This window comes from Pteropus medius, unplaced genomic scaffold (assembly GCF_902729225.1).
Source record: "Pteropus medius unplaced genomic scaffold, Ma_sr-lr_union100, whole genome shotgun sequence".
In the NCBI taxonomy this organism is placed as follows: domain Eukaryota; kingdom Metazoa; phylum Chordata; class Mammalia; order Chiroptera; family Pteropodidae; genus Pteropus; species Pteropus medius.
The window spans coordinates 41,631,927-41,639,464 of NW_024354875.1; the positions used below are offsets into that span (position 1 = coordinate 41,631,927).

The 7,538-nt window shown below is 35.1% G+C and overlaps 1 pseudogene; it reads right to left on the bottom strand.

Annotated features, from left to right (window-relative positions):
- Nucleotides 1-272: 272 nt before the first annotated feature.
- Nucleotides 273-388, bottom strand: LOC120597375 (uncharacterized; annotated as a pseudogene).
- Between the last annotated feature and the right edge of the window lie 7,150 nt (nt 389-7,538).

Sequence of the window (7,538 nt, forward strand, 5' to 3'; positions counted from 1 at the left end):
TTCTGGAGATTTTTCTCTTTTTTTCTGAGCTGCTTGTTATCTTGGTTGTTCATGGTGTTTAACGGACTTTTTCTCTGCCTGAGCATCAATGGAAGTGTGTTCTGTTTTTTTTTTCTTTTTCTCAAAAAGGTTTATTATATAAACGTCTCTCTTTAGCCTGTTGCTAAAGTGTTTTTCATTTGGTTTCCAGTAGGTGGCAGCTAAGCCTCTTGGATTCCTGCTTTGAGCCTTAATAATGCTCAAAAAATTTTAAAATTATTTATTATTATTTATGCCTACAGCATCTGGTCTTCCTAAGTGGTCTCCCATCTAAGTACTAACCAGGCCCGACCCTGCTTAGCTTCCAAGATCAGACATTGGGCTTGTTCAGGGTGGCATGGCCATAGACCATGGACTATGGCTCCACTGGGGTACAAACTCAGGACCTTCTGCATGTAAAAGAGACGTGCTAATCACTACACTGTAGAAACATGTCCAGATTTTTTTTTTTTTTTAATAAATATTCACTCAGGATCACTACCCTCAATCTCAGTCCCTGTCAGTGTTAGCGACAGTTCCGGTAGTATTTGCTCAAATTTTCCTGGGGCTCTGCGGGGTTCAGTCTTGGAGGATATGGCAGTTGGAGGATGTGGGTTGTTGTGGCTCAGCCTCATGTTTTGCAACTGTGGCTGGTAATAATCAGCTGATGCTTCTCTGCCTTTCCCCCTTTACTTTCTTCCCTGATTCCTGGGCTCTGCTGCTGCTGCTGCGTGGAGCTCACAGATCTCTTAGGCAGGGCTGTTCAGGGAACCCTCCACACCTTTTCCCTGCCCCACACCCCTCCTCCTGCAGGGAGCTCCAGACGGCAAGAGGCAGCTTCTTTGTTCTTCCCAATTTACCACCCCACTCTGCTGTTCTGACATATGGTAGCTCTTAAGCACAGATCATTCACTCAAATGTGCTCGTGTGCAGATTGGGTGTTATTTGTTGAGTTTTAGGTGTTGAGCTTATTGTTATTTCAAGGGAAGAGATATGGGGACAGCTCTCACTTCGCCATGCTTCTGACATCACTCCTGATTAATTCTATTTTATGTGAATTTCTTCTAGATAAAAATAAAATAAAATAATAAAATGAAGGAACAATTTCCAGAGTGGGCTGGTGAGCACTATTATAGCAGGGTATTTATAGAAACTAAATTCCATCCAAATCTCCTGTCAAAAATGTTTGGGAACTGTTTTTATAAGCTAATGTGTCATATTCAGCGAATTCTAGCATTTCAATTGTACACATTAAACACCTTTGCTTGTCATCCCACCATTAATTTAATTTCAACATATCTTTTAAAAACTTTATATTTATCCAAAAGTGCACATTTTCAGAAGTGTCTGTTATTATAATCATTCTCCTAGAAAACAATGCAATATATGTGTCCTGCTTTTGCCAAATTCAATCAATCACAATTTATTTTTTATTATTTCTTCTTGACGGCTTTTGCATCTAGCACATCCTTCACTCTCATCTAGAACAACACTAATTGACAATTCAAATAATCCCTAATTGGTTACTCTTCCATTTTTTCCAGTTACAGAATATCTTCGTGCAACTAAAATTATTTTACTAAAAGTGGTATAATTTTGTTTCTCAGGTAAAAAAAAAAATAGACTAATTAGTGCACCTAACTTTCTTCTATCTTTCTGATGCCGAATCCTAACACAAAGTTTCCATTTCCAAGGTCACCTCACAGTCCAAGGTACCTCAAAACATTATGTTCAAGTTTTAAGCAGCTCTAAAGAAAAAGTGTGTAGATTAAGATAGAAAAATAAGGATACTATCCAATTGAGTCAGCTCTCTTTAGGAAACTTTCCAAGATATCAGATAACACTTCTGCTTATACCTCATTGGTTACCACTAACTGCAAAGGAGTCAAGGAAATAAAATCTTTTAATCCGACAATCACTGCCCTGAATAAAATTGTAGATTTGTTATTCCATTGAGTCTCTTGAATCCAGGAATATGACTTACTCAAGTTTATTTTCCTTAGCACCCAGAAAAGGCTTGGCACAGGTAATGACTCAATAAATATTTGGTGAATGAATAAATGAATGAACATTGGTCATATTGATGCATTTTACTTCATAGATCTAGTTCTAACACATTACATTATTGTCCCAGTCTGTCAAGGACTTCAAAATATCAGGAAAAAATTAAAATCGTACTTCCAAACTTTTAAATGTATTCTACTTTAAGTATAACATTGGGATAGTTTGATGAAGCTATTCTGACACTAATACTGAATCTCTTTGGCATGAATGAAAGCAAATTGTGTTTATCTTAGAAGTTGAATTCTTAGGAATTTCTGCTGAAGATGCTTTCTGTTGTTTAATAAACACTTTATTTATTAATCTTCATGTTTTAAAAGCTATTTGTTCCTCAGACTATCTGAAGTGGAGGAATTGTTCTTATCTGCAGTGTGTATGTGCTATAAAAACCAGATTAATTGAGAATTGAGATGGTGCCAAACAAAACATTACTTGGGTTTGCAGTAAATATGTTTACTTGGAAGGAACTTGAATATATCCTTTTTGCTATAATTTCTGTCTGCTTGCAATGTATGGATTTATTTTTTAATTTTTTAAAGTTTTTTTTTCTTTTTTTAATTGTTTATTGGGGTAACATTGGTTAATACAATTATATAATTTTCAGGTGTGCATTATAATTTGACATCTATATATTCTATTGTGCGATTACCACCCAAAGTCCAGTTTCCTTTGGCTACCATATATTTGATCCCCTTTAACCACTTCACCCTCTCCTCCCCTCTATATATTACCCCATCTACCTCTCCTCTCCTCCCCCACCCCCTACTTTCTGGTAATCACTAGTCCATTGTCCATATCCCTGAGTCTCTGTTAGTCCTGTTCATTTGTTGCTTTTAGGTTTATATCCCACATATAAGTGATATTATGTGATTTTTCTAGTTTTTCAGTCTGGCTTATTTCACTTAGCATGATTATCTCAAGGTCCATCCAAATTGTCGCAAATGGCAGTATTTCTTCTTATGGCTGAGTAATATTCCATTGTATATATGTGCCACAGTTTCTTTAGCCAATCATCTATCGTAGGACACTTCAGTTGTTTCCTTGTCCTGGCCACTGTGAATAATGCTGCTATGAATATCAGTGTGCAAATATCTTTTTGGATATGGGTTTTCAAGTCTTAGGGGTAAATACCCAGTAATGGGAATGTTGGATCATATGGTAGGTAGATCAATTCTTAGTTTTTTGAGGATCCTCCATACCGTTTTCCATAGTGGCTGTACCAATTTGCAGTCCTACCAGCAGTGTATGAGGGTTTCTTTTTCTCTGCATCCTCTCCAACATTTGTTATTACTTGTCCTGTTGATTATAACTATTCTAACAGGAGTGAGATGGTATCTTATTGTGGTTTTGATTTGCATTTCCCTAATAGCTAGTGATGTTGAGCATCTTTTCATATGTTTGTAGGCCATTTGTATGTCCTCTAGGGAGAAGTGTCTATTCAGATCATCTGCCCATTTTTTGACTGGATCATTTGTTTTTTTGTTATTGAGTTGTATGAGTTCTTTGTATATTTTGGATATTAGGCCTTTATCAGAGGTGTTGCTTGCAAATATATTTCCCATTTGGATGGTTGTCTCTTTAGTCTTTTTACCTTTTTGACGATTTCTTTTGCTGAGCAGAACTTTTTAGTTTGATGCAGTCCCATTCATTTATTTTTGCTTTTACTTCTCTTGCCTTTGAGGTCAAATTCATAAAATCCTCTTTAAGTCCAAGGTCCTTGAGTTTTGTTCCTATGTTTTCTTCTATGCATTTACTGTTTCCGGTCTTATATTCACGTTCTTAATCCATTTTGAGTTAATTTTGGTGTGTGGTGATAGACAACAGTCTAATTTCATTCTTTTGCAAGTGGCCTTCCAGTTTTCCCAGCACTATTTATTGAAGAGGCTTTCCTTTCTCCACTGTATGTTTTTGGCTCTTTTGTCAAAAATTATTTGCCCATATAAATATGGGTTTAGTTCTGGACTCTCGATTCTGTTGCACTGGTCCGTGTGTCTGTTTTGCTGCCAATACCATGCTGTTTTGATTACTGTTGCTTTGTAGTATAATTTGAAGTCAGGCAGAGTGATGCCTCTAGCCTCATTCTTTTTTCTCAGGATGGCTTTGGCAATTTGGGGTTTTTCGTGCTTCCATATAAATCTGATGACTTTTTGTTCTATTTCTTTAAAAAAAATGCCTATGAGATTTTCATGGGGATTGCATTAAATCTGTATAATGCTTTCGGTAATATAGTCATTTTAACTATGTTGATTCTTCCGATCCAAGAACATGGAATAGCTTTACATTTCTTTGTATCGTCTTCGATTTCTTTTAATACAGTCTTATAGTTTTCATTACATAGGTCCTTCACATGTTTCGTTAAATTTATTCCTAGATACTTTATTCTTTTTGTTGCAATTGCAAAAGGAATTATTTTTTCCACTTCTTTTTCTGACACTTTATTATTAGAATATAGGAACGCTATAGATTTTTGAACATTGATTTTGTATCCAAAGACTTTTCTGTATTTGCTTATTGTTTCTAGTAGTGTTCTTGTGGAGTCTTTAGGGTTTTCTATATAGAGAATCATCTCATCTATAAATAATGACAGTTCGACTTGTTTGTTTCCTATTTGGATTCCTTTTATATCCTTCTCTTGTCTGATTGCACTTGCTAGGTCCTCCAAAGTTATATTGAATAGCAGCGATGATAGTGGACAGCCTTGCCTTGTTCCTGATCTTAAGGGAAGGTTTTTAGTTTTTCACCATTAAGTATAATGTTGACTGAGGGTTTATCATGTATGGCCCTTATTATGTTAAGTACTTTCTTTCTATACCAGTTTTGTTAAGTGTTTTGATCATAAATGGCTGCTGTATCTTATTGAAGGCTTTTTCTGCATCTATCGATATGATCATATGATTCTTATTTTTTAATTTGTTTATGTGGTGTATCACATTAATTGATTTGCATATGTTGAATCATCTTTGTGCCCCTGGGATGAAGCTCACTTGATCATGGTGTATGCTATATTCGGTTCACTAGTATCTTATTTAGGATTTTTGCATCTGTGTTCATGAGAGATATTGGTTTGTAGTTTTCTTTTTGTGTTATCTTTGCCAGGTTTTGGTAGCAGAATAATATTGGCCTCATAAAATGAGTTAGGAAGTATTGCCTCCTCTTCAATTTTTTGGAAGCATTTGAGGAGAATGGGTTTTAAAGCTTCTTTGAATGTTTGGTAGAATTCACTGGTAAAGCCATCTGGTCCTGGATTTTTACTTTTTGGAAGATTTTGATGATTGTTTCAATTTCCATAGTGCTGATTGGTTTATTTAGATTTTCCAGATCTTCTTGATTCAGTCTAGGAAGATTGTATTTTTCTAAGTATTGGTCCATTTCTTCTAGGTTATTAAATTTGGCGTTATATACTTTTTCATAGTATTCTTGCATGATCTTTTGTATTTCTGCAGTGTCTGTCGTAATTTCCCCTCTTTCACCCTGATTTTGTTTATTTGTGTCCTTTCTCTTGTTTCTTTAGTGAATCTAGCCAGGGGTTTGTCCATTTTATTAACCTTCTCAAAGAACCAGCTCTTTGTTGTATTTATTTTTTCTATTGTTTTTGTTTGTTTGTTTTCAATTTCATTTATTTGTGCTCTAATTTTGATGATTTCTTTCTTTGTGCTGACTTTAGGCCTCATTTGTTCTTCTTTTTCTAGTTTTTTAAGATGAAGCATTAGGTTGTTTATTTGGGCTTGTTCTCGTTTTTGGAGGTAAGCCTGTAATGATATGAACTTTCCTCTTATGACCATTTTTGCCATGTCCCAAAATGTTTGATATGTTGTACTATCATTATCATTCATTTCTATGTATTTCTTAATCTCTCTTTTTATTTCTTCTCTGACCCAGTTATTCTTCAGTAGCATGTGGTTTAATCTCCATGTATTCGTGGTTCTTCCTGCTTTCTTTTTGCAGTTGATCTCTAGTTTCAAAGCATTATGATCAGAGAATATGGTTGGTATGATTTCAACCCTCTTATTTTTGTTGAGGCTATCTCAGTGTCCCAGTGTGTGGTCAATTCTTGGGAATATTCCATGTGCACTAGAGAAGAATGTACAAGCAGCTGTTTTGGGATGGAAGGCTCTGTAAGTGTCAATTATGTCCTGTTGGTCTACTGTATCATTTAAGGATATTATTTCCTTATTGATTTTCTGTTTGGATGATCTGTCCATATCTGACAGTGGGGTAGTTAGGTCCCCTACTATGATAGTGTTTTGGTCATTTTCTTCCTTTAATTCTGTTAGTAATTGCTTTACATATTTCGGGGCTCCCTGGATGAGAGCATAGATATTAATAAGTGTTGTGTCTTCTTGGTGCATGATTTCCTTTATCATTATGAAGTGTCCCTCAGTATTTTTCTTTATCTTTTTTATTTTGAAGTCTATTTCATCCTATATTAGTACCGCTACATCTGCTTTTCTCTGAATGCCATTTGCTTGAAATATCATTTTCCACTCTTTCACTTTAAGTCTATATTTGTCTTTAAAGCTGAATTGTGTCTCCTGGAGGCAGCATATGCTTGGATTTTGTTTTTTAATCCATTCTGCAACCCTGTGCCTTTTTATTGGTGAGTTCAGTCCATTTACATTTAGGGTGATTATTGAAATATGAGGTCTTTTATAGCCATTTTATCTTTTGCTTTCTGGTAGCTTGGTGTTTCTATTGCTTCTTTGTTCTTATGTTACTGTTTTCTTTATTTTGGTTGGCTTTTGTGGGTTTTGTCTCTGATTTTCTTATTTTATGTTATGTACTTCAGTTCTGACTATAAGGTGTGTGGTTACCACTACAAATATGAAAAAGATAGTTATATATATATACAGTCTTCCATTTTCTTCTGTGTGTGCCTTATCTCCTTTCTTCTTTGCAAATTTGAATCTTTGAATCCTCCCCTTTTCAGTCATTGTTATCTCAGTTTGTTTCTCAGTATGCTGAATGTTCATTACTATCTTGCTATAGCAATTCTCTTCTTATTTAAGCTTATAATGCCCTGTTCTTAGTAAGAGTTGCATTCTTCTGCTTCTATTTGCTTGATACTCACTTTCTAATTATCTTTTTTTTTTTTTTTTTTTGTCATTTTGTTTTAGGTGAGATGACCCTTTCAGTATTTCCTATAGTGCTGGCCTCGTAGTGGAGAATTTCCTCAATTTTTGTATGTCTGGAAAGGTCTTAATTTCTCCTTCATATCTAAAGCAGAGCTTAGCTGGGTACATTATTTTGGGCTCATAGTTTCTTTCACTTAAGTTTAAATATTTAATTCCATTCCTTTCTGGCTCGTAAGGTCTGCACTGAGAAATTTGATGATAATCTAATGGATTTTCCTTTGTTGCCGTTTTCTTCTCCCTGGCTGCCCTGAGAATTCTTTGTCATTGATTTTTGATAATTTTAATACAAAGTGTCTTGGTGAAGGCCTTTTTGGTTTGAGATAATTG